Genomic DNA, 27,766 nt, shown 5'->3' on the forward strand with positions numbered 1-27,766 from the left:
CTCTCTAACCTTTTCCCCCCAGTTTACTCTCCTATTTCTGTCCAGCTTTTTTCATTTAAGAATATATCTTTAATACCAGTGTTTTTCCCTACACATTCCCCTCAACTACATATTCATACCATTTTGTTGGGGCTACACAGTATTTTACTATCTGTTAAGTTAGTAAAATATAGGCCACACTTCTTCCTGTTGGTTTAAACTTGCCCCATTTATATGCTTTTGTTATTAATTCTTTGGTTCTTGTAGGGATTTGAATTTATATTTTTTATAGTATACTCTCTGTGACAGTCCAGAAGGAGCTCCATACACCTGTGTTAAATTGTTTTTTAACAAAGGTACCAAAGCAGTTCAGTGGCAAAAGGGCAGTCTTTTCAACCAGTGGTGCTGGAACAGTTGGATATCCACATGCAGAAAACTGGACTTTGATCCACTGTTTGTACCACATTAAAAAAAAAAAATTAACTCCCAATGGATCATAGAATTAAACGTAAAACCTAAAACTTTAACACATCTAGAAAAAGCACAGTATAAAACCTTTGTGACTATGGGTTAGGTGAAGATTTCTTAGATTCAACACAAAAGGCATGATCTGTAAAAGAAAAAACTGATAAATTGAACTTCATCAAAATTAAGAACTATTATATAGAGAGCACGAAACTTGGAGAAGGGAATGGCAACCCACTCCAGTATTCTTGCCTGGAGAATTCCATGGACAGAGGAGCCTGACAGGCTACAGTTCATGGGGTCGCACAGAATCAGACATGACTGAGTGGCCAGCACTTAGAAGAGCATGGAAAAACAGTCATCAGAGAAGTAAATGTAAACCGCAGTGAAATACCACACTTCATACCCATTGTGATGATTAGAATTAAAAAGATAATAGCAAGTGTTGATGGGAACTTGGAAGAAATCAGGAGTTTCATACACTACTGGTGAGAATGTAAAATAGTACAGCTACTTTTGAAAACATTCTGGCCATTTCTTGGATATCCCTCTCAACTCCTTCAAGTCTTGCTCAAATCTTGTTTCCAGTAAAGCGGGGGGTTGGGGAGTGTGTGTCTACCTGTATCATCCTATTTAGTATCACAGTTTTCCCCTTCCCCTCCTCTGAGTCTCCATCTCTGTTTCCCCCGCTCGCAAATGTATTACCTTCTAACATACTGTATTATTTACCTATTTCATTGTGATTATAGTTTGCTTCTCCCCACTGGAATGTAAATTCTACGCAGCAGGATAGAAGGATGCCTGGCTTAAAGTAGCCTCTCATTAAATATTTGTTGAATGGATGAACAAAAGCTGGATGGACTTCAAATCTTATGTTCTTAATCATTGTGATACACAGTCTCTCTGCTGCTGCTGCTGCTAAGTCACTTCAGTCGTGTCTGACTCTCTGTGACCCCATAGATGGAAGCCGACCAGGCTCCCCCGTCCCTGGGATTCTCCAAGCAAGAACCCTGGAGTGGGTTATTGAGTTTTAATAATGACTTGTTTTTATGACTCAGTTAACTGAATTGTGCTGTAATTTATTAAGCTATTTCTTGTCATCTAGTTTATTTCTGAAGGATGGAATCATTCATTCAGCAAACATTTAGCAGCCTTTAGTGTTAAGTACCTGTGCCAGCCTCATAATGATGAGGAAAACATGGACGTTGTTCTCAGACTATAGTGGCAGTAGATAACATCAACGGTTATTATAATGATACCTGATAAGGGCACACATGAGAAGCATTTTGAAGGTACAAAGAGTATACAAGATGTAGTACACAACTCTGTGGGAGTTTGAGGTTGGGTTCTGATTTGGAGATGGTGTAGAAACAGGAAGAGGAAGGATACTTGAATAAGATGCAGTAATCATGAGGGATGGTTTTGCCCAGGTATTAAAGTAGATTGGAAGAGGGCTTAAGATTGCTAAAGATGAAAATGGTGAAGTAAAACCTTAATCATTAGCAATAGAATAATATTCTGCAGTAATCTGTAATTTAATGCATCACTGGAGTAAGATTATTGCTTTTAAAGATCTGAAAGGGGTAATGCATTTACCTTTAATTATCTTAAAATACGTAGTACTCATACTCTTAGGAGAGGGTAGGATTGAGTATTTAGAATTCTTTTAAGCTGCAAACAGTGGGTATTATAAATAATAGTTGTAGAAATGAACACTTTTTGAAAGCTTATCATATACTAGGCAGTGCTGTAAACATTTTACACGTGTTAATTCAGAATAATATATTTTACATTTGGTTGTATATATATGGGCAAGCCATGATTATCTGTAGGTAGATTATTTGCATTTGGATTATTCATCTATTCCAAAATATATCTTCTTTGACTATATCCTTCTGTCCTCCCAATTGTTTTTACTGCATCTGACTAGTTTTTTTTTTTAATCATCATTTATATCTTTTTTTTTTAAAGCTGTTAAGTAGATTTTTTCTTTCGTCTTTCTAACATATTTGTTGACATTCGGTGGGTCATAATGAGAGAGCAGATGTCATGTAAGCCTGAGACAAGTATATAAGACTCATTTTCTTCCGTCTTAAAATTTTTATAACTCCCTGCTTATTACTTCATTTATCTGTTTAAGGTTTTTCTCCAATTACCATTTAATTGTCTACACAAGTACTGAGTACCATTTTCCCCAGTCCTGCTGCTGCTGCTGCTAAGTCACTTCAGTCGTGTCCGACTCTGTGTGACCCCATAGACAGAAGCCCACCAGGCTACCCCATCCCTGGGATTCTCCAGGCAAGAACTCGGGAGTGGGTTGCCATTTCCTTCTCCAGTGTGTGAAAGTGTAAAGTGAAAGTGAAGTCGCTCAGTCGTATCCGACCCTTAGCGACCCCAGTCCTACTTACTGTTAAATGGTCTCCCTTCTCCCTGTACCAGGGCTATAATTCTTGGAAACCATTGCCTTTTAAAGAATTTGAAGGTTTCTGCGCTAGAGGAGAAAAGTTGTGGAACAGAATCCACTTATGGGATTTCAGACAGGCTAATGATGGAAAGTATCTTCACCCATACTGTCTGATGATTTTTTAATTTCATTATTATTTTATCTGAATTTCTGTCTGTTAAGCATTAATTTGGATGGACAAATACTTGTTTTTTAGATACTTCTAGATAGGTTAAGAGTTTACAATCATTTTTATAATTTGTTCTAGTCAGATTATCTCTCCATCCCTAGTTGTGATTAAAAGGGAGAAACGTAATTTTGTACATCAGAGTTGGTCAGTTGTCAATACATGGTCAATTGAAGCAGCCCAGAGTAGGGCTAGAGTAGGATACTGTGGTGTGGGGTAATTTGTACATACTGGAGTTAGGAATGAGGAGAGTGGAAAATGCTGTGCAGAATGGTGGGATTTACGGAAGACAAATTGTTTTATTAGAAAAATTACTAAGGTTGTCAGTTTAGGGAGTGACCATTTTAGGGGAAAAAGGACGTTTTTCTTTAAGTCTGCCTCGTTCTGATGATCTCCTGCTCACTTACTCAGAACTCAAGTTGATTGTTCAAGGTAGTCTTATTTTCATATCTGGGAGACTAGTTTGAGTGATCGCACTCTAATGTTGTAGTACAGCTTTGTAAAATAAGTTTTTGGACCTGTCATTTGGGCCATAATTTGTGACATTTATTTTATGGGGATATGCATATAAAATGTGAAATGACTAACATACAGTTAAAATCAAGGCTGTAATTTGTTGTCAAGAACAAAGACTTCATATGAAGGATAAAGATTAGGGAAATAGAATCTGAGGTTTGTAAGGGATCTTTGGTTTTTTAGTCTGTCTCTCTTCTGCTTGACTAGCTTTAGTAATAGTGATCTGAGGTTTACTTCTTTATATTATCTACTTATCGGTCTCAGCTCTACTCTTCGAAGCTGTGTATAACAAATCGCTCTCCATTTTGGTACATCAGGGGTTCGGATATTTCATGACTACTTTGATGCCTCTATTTGATGATAGCTATCTGTCTTTCCAGATACTTCTCTTTTCCAGAATAATTTTGGTAACCTAATTGTTTCTTCTGTACCATTATATTCAGACTCTTGGAAACCCTAGATGTTCTCTAACCTTAAATCTTTCAAATCATAGTATTTAAAACCTCATATGATGGCTTAAGTGTGATTCTCATCAACTCAGATTAGAATGGGTCTATTTTAGCAGTGTGATTAAAATAGTTCAAGTTTTCAGTTAGTTTTTTTAAATGACAGTATATCCCTCTTTGTGTTCCCATTAACAACTTTGGTCATGTAAGCCTGTAGATTTGTTTGCTTGTATATTTACTTATTTTTATAATTGGCTATTATGCAGAGTCTTCCTTTCTTCATTTTGACTGCGAAATAAAGAAGAGATTGGTATAGCAAATCAAACCATGAACTCTAGGAACAGAAAGATTGGGTTTTGCCATTTATTAGTAAAGGGTCCTTGGATTAACTTGACTTTAAAAAAAATATAATGGGAATAATGCTACCTCATTAGTAGGATTGTTGTGAGGATTACATGAAATAATCTAGGGAAGGAACTTTAATATGCTTTATCCTAGTGCTTTATTTACTCTTAAATTTTAAATAAACATTTAATGAATGCAAAATAATATATTAAAAGTACGTACTTGGTAAAGAATACTATACAGCAAACTCTCATGTGCTTCTCACCCTAAATTTTTATCTGCTGCTAAGTCGCTTCAGTCGTGTCCGACTCTGTGTGACCCTATAGACGGCAGCCCACCAGGCTCCCCCGTCCCTGGGATTCTCCCGGCAAGAACACTGGAGTGGGTTGCCATTTCCTTCTCTAGGGGATCTTCCCTGCCCAGAGACCGAGCCTGCATCTCCTGGTTTGGCATGTGGATTTTTTCTTTTTCTTTTTTTATCGCCAAGCCACCTGGGAAGCCCTCAGTGTTGGATCAGTTCAGTTCAGTCGCTCAGTCATGTCCAACTCTCCACGACCCCATGAATCACAGCACGCCAGGCCTCCCTGTCCATCACCAACTCCCGGAGTTCACTCAAACTCATGTCTTCAAACTCATTTTTATCTAGTTTGTTTTTAACCCAGTGTTCTACCCTTTAGACCGTTTACCACTTTTAATCTTCATTTATTGCATTCTGTAGCCTATTCAGCTTTGTGTTATCAACAGATATGATGAAGAAGTTTTTGAATTATTGGAGCAAGTCATTGAAAAAAAAAAATTTAACCGGGCAGCTGGAGGCTGAGCACTGAGACAGGCCATCACAGCCCTGTTCATTGGTGGATGTTGTTGTTGTTTAGTTGCTAAGTTGTGTCCAACTCTTTTACGACTTCAAGATTTGTAGCCCAGCAGGCTCCTCTGTCCATGGGATTTTCCACACAAGAATACTGGAGTGGGTTTCCATTTCCTTCTCTAGGGGATCTTCCCTGCCCAGAGATCGAGCCTGCATCTCCTGGTTTGGCATGTGGATTTTTTCTTTTTCTTTTTTTATTGCCAAGCCACCTGGGACGCCCTCATTGTTGGATCAGTTCAGTTCAGTTCAGTCGCTCATTCGTGTCCAACTCTCCGTGACCCCATGAATCACAGCACGCCAGGCCTCCCTGTCCATCACCAACGCCCGGAGTTCACGCAAACTCATGTCCACAGAGTCGGTGATGCCATCCAGCCATCTCATTCTCCGTCGTCCCCTTTTCCTCCCGCCCCCAACCTTTCCCAGCATCAGAGTCTTTTCCAGTGAGTCAACTCGTCGCATGAGGTGGCCAAAGTATTGCAGTTTCAGCTTTAGCATCAGTCCCTCCAATGAACACCCAGGATTGATCTCCTTTAGAATGGACTGGTTGGATCTCCTTGCAGTCCAAGGGACTCTCAAGAATCTTCTGCAACACCACAGTTCAAAGGCATCAATTCTTTGGCGATCAGCTTTCTTCACAGTCCAACTCTCACTTCCATACATGACCACTGGAAAAACCATAGCCTTGACTAGACGGACCTTTGTTGGCAAAGTAGTGTCTCTGCTTTTTAATATACTATCAAGGTTGGTCATAACTTTCCTGCCAAGGAGTAAGCGTCTTTTAATTTCATGGCTGCAATCAGCATCTGCAGTAATTTTGGAGCCCAAAAATATAAAGTCTGATACTGAGTGCTTAATTGGCATTTTCTGGGGTGGAGGTTTTATAGTTAGCTTCTCTTCTGCCTGGAAGTACATTTACCACTTAACTTTCTATCCTTTTTTCTCTAGAAAGATATTTACAAGATCAGTATCAGATACATGTTCTCTTTTGTTGTTGTTCAGTAGCTAAGTCGTGTCGGACTCTCTGTGACACCATGGACTGCAGCACGCCCAGCTTCCTTGTCCTCCACTCACTCCTGGAGTTTGCTCAAGTTCTTGTTCATTGAGTCAATGATGCTATCTATCTCTCCCTCCTCTGCGGCCCTCTTCTTTTGCCTTCAGTCTTTCCCAGCATCAAGGTCTTTTCCAGTGAGTCAGCTCTTCACATCAGGTGGCCAAAGTATTGGAGCTTCACCTTTAGCATGAGTCCTTCCAGTGAATATTGGATAATACTAAATTTCCTAATTAACCTACCTAATTTTTTGTTGTTATGCTATGAAAATTGTTTGCTAATTTTTTGAAAAAAAAATTAGCCGTATTTAGGATAATGATGCAACAAACTCTTAGATATTTTAGCTAGTGGTAAAATAGCATATTATATATTTTTAAAAATTGTTTTAAATTTCTCAGATTTTCTTTTTTTAGTCCTCAGTTTAATTCAGCACAAGCTAAGATTACTGTTTCTTAGAAATAGAATTTTATTCGATAGTCTATTTAACAGTTTATTGCAAAGTTCATTAGAGTTGCAACCAAAGATTTTCGGTTTTAGCATTAACAATAGCTTAGTTTTTTGGTGCCACATTTGTGAGTCTTCTAGTGGTCAGCAGAACTATCTGAAGAAGTTTTGGACAAAACGTATTTAATACAGTTTTGATTTAAACAAAAATGATCAATGTGCTCACCATTAAGAGCTAGAGAAGGATAATTGTTTTAATAATTACATTCACCTTGCCATTTATTTATGTAATAACATTGTCGTGAGAATCTTTATTGTGACTAACACTGAAATTTCTGGCTAATCAGAGTTATTTATTTTGGGAATTAAGGACTCATCTGATGAGCAGAAAAAGCTGTTTTTTATACTTCTGTAGTAATACGGTTTGGGGTCTGTGTTTCAGATTTTTGGCTTTTGTCCATTTTGTCTCTCAGGTGACTTAGTGATTTATTTTCCCTATTGAGGCCCATTATTCTTAATCTAGTTTTTGTTTTCACATAGCTACTTCCCACTAGTTTATCATCTCTATGCAAATTAAACCTAACAACATACAGCCACCGTTCCATTCACTGTCTCAGGTTACTTGATACTTACCTTTTACTTTGTTCAGTACTTCTTTTGAAATGTTAAAAGTCCAGAGTCCATGTGTGCTTAGATTTGGATGTACAGGACCTTTGCAGATCTCTTTAGCACTGGTAGGGAAAAGGAAGGACTGAGAAATGTCTTGAAGTAGAAAAGAAAAGAAAGAAAAAAGAATGTTTTAAATAGAGGGTATCTTTTAAAAGGGTTTGATTGCTATGCAACCAAAGTCTTGTGGGCATTTCTTATATATCAGATTTCTTTATAGCCTCATCTTAGCAGTGTTAAAGCCTCATAATAAAAAATGCTCTTACAGCTTACTGAGTGTTACCGTGCAAGACTGCGTGGATATGAAAGATCACCCTGGTAGAAGGTACAGAAAGAGATTTAGATCAAAGATCTTTGAACACACACATCTAAAATGAGGATTCTCCTAATAAGACTTTTGGAAGGAATGGCTAAAAAAGGAGGACAAAAATTCAGGAGATACACCCAAAACTTATATAATGATTTTAAAAAATTCAGGAGTGTGTGGGCTAACAAGTCTGAAACTGTTATACATGTGCCCTCATATTAAATAAGTAAATGGATGGTGAATTGTGGGAACCAGGTTTCTCACTTTTGGTGAGTGAGATTACAGATAACTCTGGCAAGGAGAAGGCTAGAACAAACCATGTGGTACTAGATTAGGGTTAGAGAAGTCAGGATGAACTCATGTTTAAGTTAATGTAGATATGGATACAGAAACAATTATAGATAGGGAAATATATGTGGCCAAAAATACAGACATTTATTTCCTAGATAGACATTTATTTCTATCTTCTACTGATAAAAGTGCTTGGAAGCAGTGACACCCCATTAGCACTGTGCACTTCTAGCACTCAGATCTTGATTTCTAATACAATTCTCCAGTAACAAGAACAAAGCTTCTTAGAAAATGGCTGATTCTAGGACTGGAGCAGGGAATATGCACGATGAACCTGGAACATTTTGTAGAGCCAGAAAGTGAGTAAACATACTCAAAAGCCAAAGTATGGGGCTTGGCAAAAAAATATAGGAAACAACCTGAAAGAGCATCCAGACACCAAAACTGGATCAGTTTATAATGTGAAGTATAAAGTGAATATCCCTCCATCCACACTGATTAAATGATTGAATAAAAAGGTATTCCCACCCCCCAATTATTTATCTCATACAGAAGAACGCCTGATAGTTTATGCATACATTTCTCTCCTTCAAGGAGGTGGACTGTAACTCCCTAGCCTTTGAGTATGTGCTTCACATAGTAACTGAAGGGAATGGTTATTTATGTATTGGTAGATGCTGTTTAGGGCTTCCCTGAGAGTTGAACTGTAAAGAAAGCTGATCGCCGAAGAATTGATGCTTTTGAACTGTGGTGCTGGAGAAGACTCTTGAGAATCCCTTGGACTGCAAGGAGATCCAACCAGTCCATTCTAAAGGAGATCAATCCTGGGTGTTCATTGGAAGGACTGATGCTAAAGCTGAAACTGCAATACTTCGGCCACCTCATGCGACGAGTTGACTCACTGGAAAAGACTCTGATGCTGGGAAAGGTTGGGGGCGGGAGGAGAAGGGGATGACGGAGAATGAGATGGCTGGATGGCATCACCAACTCTGTGGACATGAGTTTGAGTGAACTCCGGGAGTTGGTGATGGACAGGGAGGCCTGGCGTGCTGTGATTCATGTGGTCGCAGAGAGTCGGACATGACTGAGCAACTGAACTGAACTGAACTGAATTGAACTGATAGCTCTTTGGGTGTATCTCTCTTCACTGCAGATGGTGATTGCAGCCATGAAATTAAAAGACCCTTACTCCTTGGAAGGAAAGTTATGACCAACCAAGATAGCATATTAAAAAGCAGAGATATTACTTTGCCAACAAAGGGCCGTCTAGTCAAGGCTATGGTTTTTCCAGTGGTCATGTATGGATGTGAGAGTTGGACTGTGAAGAAGGCTGAGCACCGAAGAATTGATGCTTTTGAAATGTGGTGTTGGAGAAGATTCTTGTGAGTCCCTTGGACTGCAAGGAGATCCAACCAGTCCATCCTAAAGGAGACCAGTCCTGGGTGTTCATTGGAAGGACTGATGTTGAGGCTGAAACTCCAATACTTTGGCTACCTCATGCGAAGAGTTGACTCATTGGAAAAGACCCTGATGCTGGGAGGGATTGAGAGCAGGAGGAGAAGGGGACGACAGAGGATGAGATGGCTGGATGGCATCACCGATTCGATGCACATGAGTTTGGGTGAACTCCGGGAGTTGGTGATGGACAGGGAGGCCTGGCATGCTGTGATTCATGGGGTCGCAAAGAGTCGGAGATGTCTGAGCTACTGAACTGAATAGATTGCTCTTAAGGTTAAATAAGTTAAAGACTAAGGTATTTTCATAGGATATAGCATTAAAGAATATTGGTAATCTAAGTGGGAGCTGTTGTAGGGGAATCGTAGATTTTGGGGCTATTAAATGCTTATGACTCTAATCTTAAGCAGTCTTATAGACTGTTCTTTATGTTCTGATTAGAAGATTTAATCACAGACTGACAGTTAATAAGTGTCTATCCAAAGCTCACTGGAAATATCAGATATGAGAGGATAGTTTAATGAATATTTTAATTATATAGTCATCTGATTTCTTGTATCAGGTCTTCAGAGAATAAAAATAGTAAGATCATGTCTTCTTAGTCTCCCCTAATGTAAAAATGCCTGTACCATATTCTGATTTGATGATGTGCCATCTGTTTATAGATATATCATTTTGAATGATGTGCATTTTCTAAAATTATATTTGAAACTATAGTCTACTAGGTTCATTGTTCTTTTTACAAGTACATACTGTTCAGATATAAATTTACATATTTCCTTCTTATCAAAAATGAAAACTTAAAACCCTGGGAACATGGACCCAATTTTGACACTCAGGACCCAATAGTGACACATAATATCACTGTCTCACTGATATTATGAGCTTGATAGTGTCTGTTTCAGTTGCCTGTTGTCGTTTAACAAATCACTCCCAAACTTAGTGACTTAAAACCACATTGATTTATTATTTTACGGTTCTGTGTGCCAGGAATTTGGTTACAGCTTGGCTAGGGGATTCTTCTTTTCTGTGTGGCATCAGCTGGTTTCATTCACTCAGCTAGTAGCTTGGGCTGGACTGGATAGTCTAAGGAGACTTCCCTTACAGGTTTTGGCACTTTGGTGTGCCTCCACAGGACCTCTTCACAGCATGATAGTTTTGGGGTGTTCCGATTTCTTACATGGCTTCTAGCTTCCAAAAAAGGGAAAGGGCAAATTGTCAATCCTGCAGATCTTTGAAGCTTCAGTATGTCACTTTTGGTCACTGTTGGTCAAAGCAAGTCAAAAGGCCAGCCAAGATTCAAAGAACTGGGATATAAGCATCATATCCTCATGGGTGGAATGACATGCACACAGACTGGTAAAGACTTGATGGCTGCCCTCTTTGGAGGATAGTTTGTGGCCGTATCAACCAACTACCACAGTATCTTAATTTTTAATTTTATTTACAAAGTTTTATTGTGATTAATCCTCTCTACATTGTATCTTAACTTGTAACCAGTTCAAGTCCTCTTAGAGGTTCAGTTCAGTTCAGTTCAGTCGCTCAGTCGTGTCCGACTCTCCGCGACCCCATGAATCACAGCACGCCAGGCCTCCCTGTCCATCACCAACTCCCGGAGTACACTCAAACTCATGTCCACAGAGTCGGTGATGCCATCCAGCATTCAGTATCCTATCATTTTGCCCTTTGTCACTGTTCATGGGGTTCTCAAGGCAAGTATACTGAAGTGGTTTGCCATTCCCTTCTCCAGTGGACCACATTCGGCTGTGGTCCATGTGATCAGATCGGCTAGTTTCCTGTGATTATGATTTCAGTTTGTAAAAATATGGAACGCTTCACGAATTTGCGTGTCATCCTTGCGCAGGGGCCATGCTAATCTTCTCTGTATCGTTCCAATTTTAGTATATGTGCTGCCGAAGCGAGCACTCTTAGAGGTTAGATTATACATATTAAGTAAAAAATATTACCTTAATTAAGTAGAAAAAATTTGGGGTAGTGAGGGGCCGTGCTAAGTCTCACTCTTGTTATCACTCACTCTGAGTTTATCTTGACTTAGCAAGTGTCTTGGATTACTTAGGATTGAAAATCTTAGTTTCTCTGATCTGGAAGGTTTACTGACACATATCCATATATTTTTTTTAAGCCTTGATAAACTTTGTGAAACAAAATTCTAGTGAAGGGTATCATAAGTATCATAATTTAAATTCAGACTCTTTTGACTCAGAAAGTAATTCTAGTTTATGAGTACACATTTTTTAGAGCATTTTGAATAATGGAAAAATATTGGAAATAATATGAGTTTGTCCATGAGAAACTGGTTAGACAATTATGATGTATTCATGTATAATATAATGAAGTTGCTAAGAAGAAAAAGAGCATGAGAAAATTCTTTAAGGAATGACATGAAGTAAGTTCTAAGACTCATTAAGTTAAAAAATCACTATGAGAAGCTGTATAATATGCCATCATTTTCATTAAAAATACATATAAATGCTTTTTAATATATAGAATACCAGTGAATACACAATAAGCAAGGGAAAGGAGCTGAATGACTAAAGGAGACTTTCTGTTCATCATAACCTGTTAGTACAGTTTACTTTTTAATAACAGGTATGTGTATTAACTGTTCTAAAAATCAGCTTAAATAATCTGATAGCTTTATTTCATTTGTTGATTATCTTCTTACATAAGGCAGAATGTTGGCTGTGCCATTCAGATAGGAGCCTAAAGGCCGGTAGGAAAGGTTAATAAACACATGTACCATGTCAGCAGACTGCTTGTTAAAGTTGTAATTTTTGCATTGTCCAGATACTTTGCCCTTGTTTTTACTGAACTGTTGTTTTATTGTATCTAAGAGTTCTTTATGTTCCAGAAACAAGTTCTTTACGAGATACTCGTCTTGTAGATATTTTCTCCCAAGTTTGTGTTGTCTTTACATTTTCGTAACATTGTCTGTGGAAGAGCAGAATTTAGTGCAATATCTCATGTTTTTTCTTTTATGGTTCCTGCTTTTTGTGTCCTATCAAAAAATTCTGCCTAACTCATGGGTTGACAAACTATAGCTAGTTCAGTCTGCTGCTTGTTTTTATAATTAAAGTTTTATTGGAGTGTAGCTATGTTTGTTTATTTCCATGTTCTCTATAGCTCCTTTCTTGCTGCAGGACAGAGTTAAGCCCACAAAGCCTAAGATATTTAATGTCTGACCCTTTACAGAAAAAGTTTGCCAACCTCTGGGTTAATCTCAGTTCAGTTTAGTCGCTCAGTTGTGTCTGACTCTTTGCAACCCCATCGACTGGAGCACGCCAGGCTTCCCTGTCCATCACCATCTTCTAGAACTTGCTCAAACTCATCCAGTTGGTGATGCCATCCAACCATCCATCCAGCCATCTCATCCTCTGTTGTTCCATTCTCCTCCTGCCTTTAATCGTGCTCAGCATCAAGGTCTTTGCCAGTGGGTCACTTCTTCGCATCAGGTGGCCAAAATATTGGAGTTTCAGCTTCAGCGTCAGTCCTTCCAGTGAATATTCAGGACTGATTTCCTTTAGGATTGACTGGTTTGATTTTCTTGCAGTCTAGGACACTCGCAAGAGTCTTCTCCCACAACACAGTTCAAATGTATCAATTCTTCAGTGCTCAGCTTTCTTTATAGTCCAACTCTCACATCCATACATGACTATTGGAAATACCATAGCTTTGACTAGACAGACCTTTGTTGGCAAAGTAATGTCTCTGTTTTTTAATATGCTGTCTAGGTTGGTCATAGCTTTTCTTCCAAGGAGCAAGCATCTTTTAATTTTATGGCTGCAGTCACTTGATTTTGGAGCCCAAGAAAATAAAGTCTATCACTATTTCCATTGTTTCCCCTTCTATTTGCCATGAAGTGGTGAGACCAAATGTCATGATCTTCGTTTTCTGAATGTTGAGTTTTAAGCCAGCTTTTTTACTTTCCTCTTTCACTTTCATCAAGAGACTCTTTAGTTCCTCTTTGCCTTCTGCCATAATGGTGGTGTCATCTGTATATGTGAGGTTATTGATATTTCTCCTGGCAATCTTGAGTCCAATTTGAGCTTCATCCAGCCTGGCATTTCGAATGATGTACTCTGCATATAAATTAAAGAAACAGGGTGAAAATATATACAGCCTTGATGTACTCCTTTCCCAATTCGGAACCAGTCTGTTGTTTCATGTCCAGTTCTGTTACTTCTTGACCTGCATACAGATTTCTCAGGGTTTCTCACTAGGTTCTCTGGGTCTAGTCAAGGCTATGGTTTTTCCCGTGGTCATGTATGGATGTGAGAGTTGGACTGTGAAGAAAGCTGATCGCCGAAGAATTGATGCTTTTGAACTGTGGTGCTGGAGAAGACTCTTGAGAGTCCCTTGGACTGCAAGGAGGTCTAACCAGTCCATTCTAAAGGAGATCAATCCTGGGTGATCATTGGAAGGACTGATGCTAAAGCTGAAACTGCAATACTTTGGCCACCTCATGCGACGAGTTGATTCACTGGAAAAGAGTCTGATGCTGAGAGGGATTGGGGGTGGGAGGAGACGGGGACAACAGAGAATGAGATGGCTGGATGGCATCACCGACTCGATGGACATGAGTTTGAGTGAACTCCGGGCGTTGGTGATGGACAGGGAGGCCTGGCGTGCTGTGATTCATGGGGTCGCAAAGAGTCGGACACGACTGAGCGACTGAACTGAACCGAACTAACTCTCTGGGTTAACCTAGTGTCCCCCAAATTTTCTCCTATGTTTTCCTTTAGAAATTTTATAGTTTTATATTTTAAATATTTAAGTCTATTAATTTTTATAGAAGATGTGAGGTATGGGTTGAGGTTCTTTTTTTTTTTCTTTCCCCATATGGATTGTCGTTTGTCCTAGCATTAGTTGTTACAAAGACAATTCTTGTTCCATTGAATTACCCTTGTATTTTTGTTGAAGATCAAATCAATTGACTATTAATATGTAGATCTGTTTCTGGATATCTCCTCTGTTCCACTGATCTGTATGTTTATCCTTGTGTCAGAATTACAATATCCTGATGACTATAGCTTTATATAATGTATTGAAGCTCTTCCCTGGCAGTCCAGTGGTTAAGACTTCTGTGTTCCCACTGCAGGGGGCCTGGGTTCCATCCCTGGTCTGGAAACTAAGTAATCATAGGATGCAGAGTGGTGCCCCTCCCTCCCCTTTCCTCCCCCCAACTCAGGTTGAGAATAAAAAGACCTTAATTAAAAAAGAAAAAGAAAGTACTGAAATTAGGTTGTATAAAATTTCCAATAATGTTCTTTTTTAGAATTATTTTTAGTAGTATAGGTTCTGTGCATTTCCATATACATTTTAGAATCAGCTAGCCAGTTTTTACCAAAAAAGCTAGGTGGGGTTTTAATTGGGATTTATGTTAAATCTATATACTAGTTTGAGGAGAACTGATACCTTAATGTTGATTAATTTGATTTTTGAAAACAGTATACCTCTATTTATTGAGGTCTTTGATTTCTCGCTTGTTGTTTTGTATTTTTGAGCACAGGACTTTTCTGTTTATTTTGTTATATTTATCCTAAATCTTTCTTTTTGATGCCAGTATAATTGCTACTGTTTGGTTAATTTATTTCTAATTAATTGCTGCCATAGAGAAATACAACTGAATTTTGTGTGTTGACCTTGTGTCCTGAAGTTTTGCCGGATTCAAAGCAAATTTAGTTTTAGTAGTAGATTCATTCGGATTTTCTGTATAGACTCTAGCACTTGTGGGAAAAAAAGACAGTTTTGTTTTCTCTTTTTTCCCCACCTCTGTGCTTTTATTTCGTTTTCTTACGTTATTGTACTGACAGTACATGTATTGCTGAATAGAGTTATGAGAGCAGATGTTCTTGCCTTGTTCCTGATCTTAGAGGGGAAGCATTTGGCCTTTTATGATTATTTATGACATTAGCTGTAGATTTGTTGTAAATTCATGTCTTAAGCTGAGGACATTCCCTTCTGTTCCTAGTTTTCTGAGTTTTGAATCACGAACGGTTGTGGGGTTTTCCTAAATTTTATTTAGATGATTGCTTATATTGATATGTTGGATTACATTGATTCTTTTTTTTTTTTGAACAAATATTATATTCTTGGTATTAATGTTATTTGGTCATTATATATATTCCTTTCTGTATATTGCTAGATTCATTTTTCTAATATTTGGTTAAGATATTTTGTGTCTTCATGAAAGAAGATTGGTCTGTAATTTATATTTCTTAAACCTTTTTTATATTTGGTCTGATTTTTGTATCAGAGTTATGCTGTCCTTATAAAATGAATTGGGAAATGTTTACTCTTATTTCTGGAAAATTTATGTAATATTGATATGATTTCTTCCTTAGATGTTGGTAGAATTTACCAAGAAAGCCATTTGTCATGGACCTCTCTTCGTGGGAAGATTTTAAATTATGAATTAAATTTTCTTGATACTTATTAAGAGTTATGTTATTTAATTTATTGAGTAAACTTGGTAGTTTGTCTTTCAAACTTTCAAGGAATTGGTCCATTTTAACAGAATTACAGAGTTTTATTGCCATAAAGTTGTTTGTAATAGTCTCTCATTATTCTTTTAATATCTGTACAGTTTCTAGTGCTGTCCTCTTTTCATTCTTGGTTAATTTGTGGCTTCTCTCTTTTTCTGGCCGGAAGTTTATTCAGTGTTATTGAAATTTTCAAAGAAGTAGATTTCAGTTTCATAAATTTTCTGTGTTGAGTTTTGTTTTCAGTTTCGTTTCTTCCTTCTAATTCCTTTGTGTTTAATTTGCTTTTTCTGCTTAAGGTGGAGGCTTAGATTATTGAGGCAAAACTTATGTTTTCTAATATTAGCAGTTTATGTTTTATGCTATAAGTTTTTCTCTTAAGAACTGCTTTAGTGGTATCCCACAAATTTTGGTATGTTCTGTTTTACTTTTAGTTCAATTAAAATTTTTTCTAATTTCCCTTAATTTTTAATCTTTTGCGTTATTTAGAAATATATTGTTTAATCTATAACCTTTGATATTTCTTAATGTATCTTTCAGTTGTTGATTCTAACTTAATTCTGTTTTGGTCAGAAAAAAAGTATTATTTAATTTTAATTCTTTTAAATATTTTGAGGTTTGTTTTATGGCCCAGAAAGTGGTCTTTCTTGGTGAATGCTCTATGTAGCCTTGAAAATAATGCATTTTCTGTTCTTGTTGTGTATAATGTTCTATAAATGTTCAATTGGGTCATGTCAGTTGATAGCGTTTTCAAGTCTTCTATATCTTAGTGATTTCCTGTTTTCTTGTTCTTTTGATTAATAGCAGAGGTGTATTAATGTCTACAAGTGTAATTATGGATTTGTCTCATCTCCTTAGAGTTTTATCATGAATTGATCCTTTATCATTAACGTTCCTCTTTATCATTGGTAATGTTCCGTATTCTGAAGTCTGCTTTGTCAGATATTAATGCAGTCATGCTATCTTTTCTTTCCTTTCCAACCTTTTACTTTTAACCTATGTCTTTGTACAGAAAGTGTCTTGTGGATAGCATATGATTGGATTATGTTTTAAAAATTTGTTCTGATAATCTCTACCTTTTAATTGGGTGTTTAGATAATTTCTATTTAATGTAGTCATTTGGGAAGTTTGGATTTAAACCTTCCATCCTTCTAGTTATTTTCTATTTGAATCCTTTTTGTTTATTTTTTCCTCTTTTTCTGCCTTCTATTGAATTAATCATTTTTCATAATTTCATTTTATCTTACTTTTGGCGTATTCTGTAGATATACACACACACATATTTTAGTGGTTGCTGTAGGTCATGGTTTCTTAACTTTGGTACTGTTGGTCTTTTTGGTTGGATAATTCTTTGTTGTTGGGTCATGGCGGGGATATCCTGTGTGCACTGAAGGATTTTTAACATTCCTGGTCTCTTATCTACTAGATGACAGTAGCACCCACTTCCTGCCCTCAGTTGTGACAACCAGAAATGTTTCTAGACTTTGCTCTATGTCTCTGAGGGGTCTAAACTGCTCCTGGTTGAGAATCACTACGTTCAGGTTTAAAAGGTAGATCTTTTAAAAAGATATATGTTAAAAATCTTAACTTATATTCTTTTCTCTACATTTTTTCTTTAAATAATACTATACGACATGTGTCATGTAATACCTTATACACAGTATGCTTCAGCTTTCTACCTACCATCTTTATACTTTGTTGTCATAAATTTTATTTCCTTATATGTTATTAACCCTACATTATAATTTTTTACTTTAGTTCATGTGCAAACAATAAAATATGAAAAAGTAGTCTTGTATATTTACCTTCTGTTTCCAATGCTCTTCATTTCCTTTTTGTCGGTCCAAATTTTCACCTGGTAATTTTCACTGCTGCCTAAAGAACTTCCTTTAACATTTCTGGTGCCTGTAGGCAGTGAATTCTCTCATTTTATTTGTAAAAAATTCTTTTTGTCTTCCTTCAATTAAAAAAATTTTTTTTTGCTGATTATAGAATTCTGTGTTCAGCTTTTTCTTTTTTCTTTCAGTACCTAAAAGGTATTATATTCAGTATTGTCTTTTGACTTGTATAATTTTCTGAAGAAAATTTTAATCTTTGTTTTTTGTATGTAGTGTTTATTTTTTTTCTCTTTGAGATTTTTATTTTTGTTTTTCTACAGTTTGACTATGATAAACCCATGTATGTTTGTTTGTGTGTGTGTGCTTTGGTATTTATCTTGATTGGGGTTCTCTGGGATTTTTTGCTCTCTGGTTTGTTGTCTTGGATTTTTCTGGGAAAATTCTTGGCCATTGTCGTATTCGTGTATTTCTTGTATCTCATTATTTTTGTTTTTTTCTCCTGGGGCTCCAATTAAATGGATGTAATACGTTTTGATATAGTACTACACCTCTTGGATGCCTTGAGCTGTGTTTTTCCTTTCGTTTTTCTAAGCTGTATAGTCATTTTGTATTATTTCTAATGTCTTTAATTTCAATGATTCTTTCCTCATCTGTGTCCAAGCTACTCTTGAGGCTGCCAAGGAAAATTTTCTTCTCTAATGTAAAACAATTTTTTTTTTTGTTTCTAGCTTTTCTATTTTACTTTTTTAAAGTTTTCATCTCACTGTTGAAAATTTCCATCTTTTTATGTATGCTGGTCCATCTTTTCTACTAGATCATTTAGCATACTTATTTTAGAATGGTTGATAATTTAAATGAATGAATCAGTCCTGATTCTGCTGATTTCTTTATCTCTTAACAAAGAGTTATTTTTTCTTGCTTTTGTGGATGCTTCATAATTTGTAATTTAATGCTTGTCATCATGTATAGAAGAGTAGGAGAGATTGAAGTGATTCTCTCCTGTCAGGTTGTTTGTGTCAGAGATTGAGTCAACCTAATCCTGAAAGGAGCTGGGTTTGGAATTTGTGGCCATTTTTACCCTCAGTGGGCTTCAAAGTTTTCAAGTGACTGGCTGGTGTTGCCTTGTATTGTGAGTGTGGTGTGTGGTACGACAGAATTTTTCTGTGATGCTGTATTACCCCCATCTTTCAACAGTCTTTGCACATCTGTTTGCAGAGAGATTTCATGTTACTGTCTTTCTCCCAGTGATAGATTATTGTTGCTTGTTACCCAGAGATGTGCTTGTGGGACAGGGCAGGGTTCTCTTTTGTTCTGATTCAAACTCAATCCTGATCAGGCCCTACAGGAATCCGTGGTAGGACTTTCTTAGCTTTCCTGCTTTCTCTTCCCTTTGATGGTCAAACACCATCATACATTTGTGATTGTTCTTGGGCAGGAATATCCTTTTCCTCCCTTGTAGTAGTACATTTCTGTTGTTATTAGTGCAGGATCCCTGACCCAAGACTTTTCCTTCCCCCCTCCTCTACAGTGGCAGAGGGTTGTTTTTTTGCCTCTATATTTTCATAGCACCAGTCTATCTTTGCCTGTGTCTGAGTGCTTAAGAGTGTTTTCTCCCTGTCTGGATGAGGCATTTGCTTCTGTCTCTGAAGCAGTGGATTTTTGCCTGGATGCTGGTGTGAGAGAGTTTTCTGTCGTTCCCCCAGTGGCTCTAGGCTTTTGGTCTGTGTTGGGGATAGACTGGGGAATCAGGCAAGGCTTCAGACCCGTACTTGTCACCTCATACACACTCGCTTCAGTGATGAGAGGCTTTCTCTGGTTTCCTATCCTACCTCTGATCTTTCTTGTGAGAATCTGGTTGAGGTATGTAGAAGAACTTGCAACTGAGTGTAAACTCCCCTTGTGTTTAGGGTTTCTAGCCATTCCTAACTGATGTAGTAGTTCATATTTGGTCACTTAGAATTTGTTAAAATCTTAACTGATTTTTTTTTTCCCTCTGTGTACTTGTATGAGGGCCACTTCTTTTTCTGGGAACCTGCCAGAGGTAAAACAGTTGGTACAGTCTCTCCCTGGAGGAACTTTCCCTCTTTGGAATTGAATTACTTGGTTGCCTTCTGACTTCAATTCTTTATTAGATTCAAGAGAAGTTTTGATTTTATGTATCTGGCTTTCTCTCACTAGGGTGGGAAAACACTCTTTTGTGGCCTTCTGCATTCTAAGTGGAAGTAGAACTACTTAAGAGTTCTTGACAGAGTTTACTATTTCAAACTGCTGCTTTTTCTGATTCCCCTTGTTTTCTCTTGCCTTTGTCTCTTGAGCACTTGGTTATTCAGGATTGAACCCAAGGGGCTATTTCTTCCATGAGTCTTTCCCTGATCTTACTAAGTAGAATGGAACATTTTTTTGCTTCTACAGCTCTTTTGATTCTTGTATAATTATATTTGATTTTTACAGACCCATTGAAACCCTCTTTGAGGTTAGGCAGCTTTCAGAATTTGAGGCCTTTCAACCTGAGAACTGTCCTTAAGCTTTCAAAATTTATGACTATTATGGGTGATAGATTTTAGATAGGATCATAAAGTAAACTTGAGATAAAAAGATAAAGAAATATACAAGAGAACTTATATTTATTAATGGAATAAAATTTTGTGAAATCACATCACATAGTTTCTTGTGCTGTTTGGTTTATTTAGTTGTTGCTCTTAAACGAAATTATTTTCAGAAATAAGACTTAAATTTTTAGAATCTAATTTTTTAAAACTGTGAGCTTAGTTATGCAAGCTACTGTATGTTCACACAATGAAATATCATGGAAGCATATCCTAACATGGAAAATTTGCAGGATATAATGAGCGAAAAAAGATAACATGCAAAATTAAATATTTTATGTAAGAAGGCAGGAATAATAAGGTTATATTTGCAGTTAAGTGTATTTGCATAAAGAATCACTGGAAGCATATACATATAAGAATGTATAAAAGTGGTGACATATAGTAAGCAAGGACAGGAAACCACATGTGGATGATAGAGAAATGAGACTTCTCAAATATGTTTCTTTTTACATCATCTTAATTTTTTATTCATGTGAATGTAGTATATATTCCTAAAAATTAAAGTTAGTAGACATAACTATGTGAACCTTAAAAGATAACAGGAAGATTTGAAAAATCCGTTGGAACTGATAAAAAATGTTGGCCTGTGAAATAAAAATTGTGTGTGAGATACTTCTGTTTTTACATAAAGTAGATTTCAGAAATGAAAAGGTAAATACAAAGCATGGAGAATTGCAAAGATCATGGTTTTATGAATCTGGCTCTAGATAGATAAATACATAAAAAGGCTGGTTTTCTAACATGATTAGGGAGGTTTTGGGTCTAGATCCAATAAGGATGATCCCTCAAAGCACAAAGGAGCACTGTGTACAGACAGCAACTGTAACAACTACACCACTCAGAGTGGACTGGGAAACCATTTCTTACTCCTGAGGCTACTAGGCATCTCCTTGGAAACTGGTAAAATGTATCTAACTGTTGTCAAGAATAGAACATGAGAATACTAAAGAATATTCTTATCACAAATTACAGCATAAAAAGAAACAATAATTACATTACAGAAATGGATGATAGCCGGGAAATCAACCTTGTTGTAGACAAATGAAATTTATAAGAAGAAATTTATAAATCAAAAAGAAGTTTACTTAATTACTTAAAGTTGTTAGGAAAACTGGCAATTTGAAATACAGGTCAGTTTAGAATTAAATCTCTTTCCATTCATTTGCAATGAAGTGTTCAAAAATAGCCCACAGAAAAGTGAAAATCAGTATCTATCTGTTATTGTTGAAGGGGAAGAAATTTCTAAGCAAAGAAATAATAAGAGAAATGAAAAATAGAAAATAGAAACTTTTGTATTAAAAGCCAGTGGTAGACTGAGAAAAATGTTAAAAGTAGATGAAAAAAATGGTGTTTTCACAATATAAATAACCTACACACATGGTTAAGGAAGACATAAAACCGCTTTCCCATTCTACCCCATGTAGGGCTGGAAGAGTGAGTTGCACGTTTGCCAAAAGAGGCAGTGTGGTTATGGAAGAAGGATCTGATTAATAACATGGATGGCATTCAGTGTCTGACTAAACTTTGAAGACCTTAGTGTTATAGCAGGATTAGTCCACATGGTTGTGTGTCTTTTCATTAGCACGTGGTTAAATTGACCCAGGATTAGGAATTTGAGAGTGGTGAAGTAGAAGAAAGAAACTGACATAGTTGGTGGACTGATAGCCTGGGTGGTGACAACCCAGATTTTGAGATTGGTGACAACACACAACTGGAGAGATGAGTGTAGGTAGAGTGCATCTGAGGGATTGAGTCTGGACCCTGGTTAGAAACTTTTCGAAAGAGTGGAATAGTCCATGACAAAGACAAGAAGAGGGTAGGACAGTCAGATTGCATGAATCTGAGGGACGGGTTGGGATTGCTTATGAGTTAGGGTCTGGAAATGTCACTAAGGACAGAGATGATTCCTATGACCTTATTAGTCTTCACTCCGGAGGGTTTGTTTCAAGAGGCAGATTTAGCCCAGTGGTTGAAACTCAGTTCAGTGATAAGGCTGAAGATATAGAGGTCATTTGTTTTACTATGTAAAAGGGGTTTCCAGAGATCCCTGTGGAAAAGATTGGAAGGAAGGACAACAGTTGGGGAACACATGCAGTAGGTGAGAGAGCAAAGAGAACACTGTGGACATGAAAACAGGAGAGATGGTAGTCAGTCACAATAGTTTATGTTTTGAATAAAGCCCAAGAGTGACAGGGATGGGAGCCACAGGTAAAAGTAACTAGCAGGATTCCTGAGTTGATCTGTGGTCTAAAGATAGTTCCTGGAGCCTGATCCACCATGTTTTGGTGGTCTAAAGGGAGTATTAGTGAAAAGCTTAACCCTGGGTGGTCAAAACTAAAGCAGTTAGGCTTTAACTAATGAAAGCCAGTAGGGCTCACTTTTCTCAAGTATTCTGTGATGTCTGCAGAGTCCCACTATTTGGAGTTAACTTTGAGGTAGAATGGGAAGATAGAGCACTACTATTCGTTTAGTAAGGTGGGCCATTTGTCACGTTTCCACTACCAGTGACCTAGGAATGAATGATAGCCATCATATCAGGCGCTTCTTTGTCATAGAGGTATCTTCTGATGAAAATCCTGTTTTTTCCTACTGTTGCATTTTACCTGAAACTGGGTCCTGAGGTCACTGCGGCTGGGGTGACTTCAGCAACTCTGATGAGTGAGTCAGAAGCTTAGGTCCCTTACCTCCTTAAATTATCCATATGAAGCCTAATTTGTGGCATTCCTCCTTTGGGTATCTGAACCTTTTTAAAGCCAGTAACTGATTACCACTGATAACTTTATCTGTTTATTTATTTAATCTTTATTCTTTATTTTCAGTTTTTCAAATCTGTGATAGGGACAAGAATGGGAATTAGAATTTCTTGAAAAACTAAAGCATTTGTGTGAGAGTCTTTGTATGCTTATAGGGAAACAATGATGTGTCACAGTATCTAAAATCTAATGTCTTTTCAACTTTAGATCCATCCATACTAATGGGATGTGACTGGAACCGACTCTGATGATAAAAATCACGGACCATCAGACAAGATCAGGCATTAAGAATTTTTGCTTCCAAATGAAGACACCGACATTTATAACTTCTGCTTATTCTAAGGTATTCAAGGTACAGCTTTAACTCTTTGGCAGTCAGTGTATAATGTTGATTTCTATCTATATAGATTTTATAAGTTTAAAAATTTCTATGTTAGAATGGTTAGCTTTTAGGGACACATCCACTCCCCTCCCCACATTCCCCCAAATCTGAGACGAGATTCAGATTTTAAAAGGAGGTAATCCTTATAATTAGAAAAGCATGTCAATTATTAGAAATATACTGAGTGCAGGTTACGATTCAGTGTAGAAGAACTGGAATAAAATAAATGCCTAAAGTTAATTATTATTTTATTTATGTCATGACCCTCTGAGATGAACAGTTGAATTCAGCACGTGCTTCCATGATACAAGAGACCTTGTCCTTTGCTTTGATTCAGAAACTTCTCTTTCCTATTCTCCTAAACTTACTGTGAAGGGGTTTCTATTTACCAAGAAGTGTCACTTATACTCCCCATAGACTCCCTTCAGAACCTTTGGAATCTGATGGGTTAGTTTCACTTGGATCAGAAAAGCCAGATGTGTAATTAAAGAGTCAAATGATACTTCCAAATCAGGGGGTGGCTGTCCACTTTAAAGACTACATAAGACAATTGAAAACAATCAAAGGAAACATAGTATCAACAGAAAACACAGTGCTCTTTATTTTTCTAAAATAGTATAAAATCCAAAGAGGGTATAGTTAGTTTGGTGTTTATTTAAAAATAAAATATTTTCTTGTTAATTGTATGTTTCCAAATAGGCAGAAATTATGGAAAGATAATTATTTTCAGTGACAGAGTTGGTTGCTTCTCTGTATTTGTAGAGCAGATGAAAAATCTAAAAAAAATGTATCACTTATTACTTGGATTTAAATTTCATTTTGTTCTGTTTCCAAAGAAGAACTTGTAAAGCAGTAAATTCTAAAATATAAGAATCCATAATAGAACACCTAAGACTGCTTCAGTTAAAATAAATGGATTGCTTTCTAAAAGGGGGGTGTAATTGAGCAATTCTTATCAAAGAAAAATTACCTTGAATCAAATAGCAGATGAAAAAGAGGTTGTTTTGATGAGAAGTTTTAAAAGCTCTGTGGCAACTAGCAGATACGTTGAACTTTTAGAAAACTTTTTGGTGTCACTTTGAATCAAATGGCAATGATGACTAAATATGTAATTTAACTTATTACCATAACCATTTCTCTTATTTTTTAAGATTTTTTTTTTTGATGTGGCTATTTTTAAAAGTCTTTGTTGAATTTGTTATAGTATTGCTTCTGTTCTTTAAGTTCTGGTTTTTTGGCCAGGAGGCATGTGGATCTTAGCTCCCTGACCAGGGATTGAACCCACGCTCCCTGCATTGGAAAGTCAAGTCTTAAAACTGGACTGCCAGGGAAGTCCCTAACTTATTTTTTAAAGATACCTTTCCTGCTTGCTTTCATATAACAGCATTAGTTGAATTGTTAAGCTTTGTAGAGAGTAATTCTAAATGTGTGGAAGGATATAGGTTATTCTATAACTTCATTATGAGTGAAGTTGAAGACCTCTTTCACTCAGAATGTTTTACTCTGGGGCTAGGGAGGCTAAACACTGTCATCTAAAAACCATTTAAAATCAATTATGAAATGAGCACATAAAATCTAGTTTAGTATTCTTTTCTAAGTAATATAGTTAAGTTCTATATTCAGATATCAACAAAAAGATTAGAGAATTGGAAATTCTGATCAATTGAATTTTGTGACTGATTGGATGTGGCTATTGGCTGTTTATGGTTCTACTTGTGAAAGTGCGATATAACCAAATTAAGTTGCTTAAATCCTTAAATTAGGGATTTCTAATTCATTAGTTTCTTATATTGCCCCACTCATTTGCAGGCTTACACAGCGTGATACTCCTATTGATACTTGTCATTTCCCCTTTCAAAAATGAAGTAAAAATTTCACAAACTTGCACTCAGAAGTTTTATATATTACATTTTGAGAATATTTTCTTAAAGATTTTTCAAAAAAATTTTTGAGAGGTTTTTAAGATTTTGAGATTGTGGGAGTTTTTTTTTTTTTTTCCTCTTTCTTTCTTTCTTTTTTTTGTATTTTTATTGTACAAAATAAAATCAGTGAGTGATTTAAGGCCCTAGAACATTTGTAAGGTTATGTCTTGGATTATGCATGCACGTGTGTGTGTGTGTACGCACGCGCACGCTAAATTGCTTCGGCTGTCTCCAACTCTTTGCAACCCTGTGGGCTGTAGTCTTCCAGGTTCCTGTGTCCATGGGATTCTCCAGGCAAGAATCCTGCAGTGGGTTGCCATTTCCTCCTCCAGGGGATCCTCCCAACCTAGGGACCGAACCCATGTTTCTTATGTCTCCTGCACTGGCAGCCAGTTTTTTTTATTTTTACTGCTAGTGTCACCAGGGAAGCCCATCTTATAGTTTACATTAAATTAAAATAATGCCTTTTAAAAATACTTTGTTTGGACTCACAGAAACATTTCAACAGGTATATTGAGGGGATAGATGATTCCCTTGCCGTCATTTTCTCTGTGGTGGGATGGAAAGAGCACAAGCTTTGGCTCTTTGACTTTCATGCCACCGTGAGGAACTGAATGAATATTTCTGTCTTAGTTTCCTTTTCTATAATAATTACTTTTTAGAGTTGTGATGAAAATGAAACAAATGTATAAAATTTTATAAAATAATGCTTTTCAGTGTTATATGAATGCATGTTGTTGCTAAAGACAGAGAAGACCACACTGCTGAAGTATCATTCACAGTTATCCTCCTAGCCAAAAACAGGTCAGCTCACACTACTATTGAGAAGCTTGTCAAACCAGTTTCAAACTTAATGACAAATATTATGCTTGGAGAGAAAGTAAAACGAGCTTTTGGCAAAAATCCCTTATCAAAGGCATACCATCTGAAAAAGCAATTACTGTCATGTGCATGCTAGTAGAATTTTTTGTTTTTCAGTTGGATGAAAGCACTGGTGTGCTGAGGACATACCAGCACTTCATAGAGATGTGTTTCTGTTTACTCACTGAGAAATTTGCACCAGCAGAAGAGCTTTTTGTTGTTACTGTTATTTTGTTGTTTTTGTTGTTGGTGGTGGTGGTAGTGATTGGTTGAGTTTTTTTTAAGCCATTGTTGCCTGGAGAAGTTGTACTGGTTCCTCTGATCAAACTTCAACAACTTAGCTAGGAGAGGGTACACTTGGTCTGTGAATAAAAGACATTGCACCAAGTTATACATTTATATCCTTTTTTTCAGAGAAGAAAATTGGCATTTAGTAATGTGATTTCTGGTTGTGATTTAATGTTTGAAAAAAAACAGTAAAAATTGTGGATGTAAGCAATTTTTGGCCACTGACACTGTTTTTTTTAGGATTTTGGTGAAGAAATGGTCAGCAAGTGTAAGATTCTGCTTTTCTACAGTGATGTATTTGATGTACTGTGTACTGTGACAGGGCTTTACATGTTTATTAGTTTGTTTTTTAGTAAATTAAGATGAATGTTTCTTTACTACTTATAATGCCATTTCTGTGATTTCAAGGAGGCATAAACTTACATTTACTTTTTGAAATAGTCAGAACTTAAAACTTTTGTATTCACATATCATGAGTTTCAATGTTAAGGATGAAGCATAAGGATTTTATAAAAGTTTGAATTATAGAATAATTGTCTGGAAGCTTGACCATTTTCCTACACTTGATGATTTTACTAATTTATCAAAGAAATGAATTTTTATTATACATGTTTAAAACCCATATCTGAATTTTGACATAGAACATGAAGACATACTTTGCAGAGCTAAAATGCCAATAGAGAATATATTAGGACTCTTTTGCTCCGGTCTGTCAAACTGAAGCATTTCAAACTGAAGCATTTAACATCTTAATTTTGAGTCAGGTATGCTTTATGGTGGGGGCAGTCAATGGAATCCTGAAAGTAGAACTGAGAAGGAAATATTTTTGTAATTTCTGGGTCCATATTCAATCATAATATCCAGAATATATAACACAATTGATTTATAATTAAAATTAAGATTTATTTATCTTATTGCGGTGGGTCTTAGTTGTGGCATGCGGTATATTTAGGTGCAGCATTCAGGTCCTAGTTCCCTGACCAGGGTTTGATCCCAGGCCGCTGGCATTGGGAGCACCGAGTTTAGCCACTGGACCACCAAGGAAGTCCCAGGAATTAGGCATTTTTAATTTAGTAGAAATAAAGAATAAGCAAGGAGCTAGTTGAAAGGGAAAACAAAGTATGGCTAAAGCTGCTTCAGACTGGGGGCA

The 27,766-nt window shown here is 36.7% G+C and overlaps 1 protein-coding gene and 1 non-coding gene across 12 annotated transcripts in view; one reads left to right on the top strand and one right to left on the bottom strand.

Annotated features, from left to right (window-relative positions):
* NCOA1 (nuclear receptor coactivator 1) overlaps window positions 1-27,766 on the top strand; it is a 216,191-nt gene that overhangs the window by 28,968 nt on the left and 159,457 nt on the right. For 8 of the 11 annotated variants that reach the window (XM_088841223.1, XM_055399628.2, XM_055399632.2 and 5 more), the window contains exon 2: window positions 23,371-23,506. The gene's annotated coding sequence lies outside the window, so the exon portion shown is untranslated. Of the gene's footprint in view, window positions 1-23,370; window positions 23,516-27,766 lie in introns of all 11 variants that reach the window. The other 3 variants (XM_088841224.1, XM_055399631.2, XM_055399630.2) reach the window with 1 other exon arrangement.
* Window positions 11,280-11,386, bottom strand: LOC129540162 (U6 spliceosomal RNA). The gene has a single exon (XR_008682613.1). It is a non-coding gene; the product is annotated as a U6 spliceosomal RNA (small nuclear RNA).

Source organism: Moschus berezovskii, chromosome 11 (genome assembly GCF_049115385.1).
Source record: "Moschus berezovskii isolate FMDL1 chromosome 11, NW_MosBer_1.0, whole genome shotgun sequence".
Classification (NCBI taxonomy): domain Eukaryota; kingdom Metazoa; phylum Chordata; class Mammalia; order Artiodactyla; family Moschidae; genus Moschus; species Moschus berezovskii.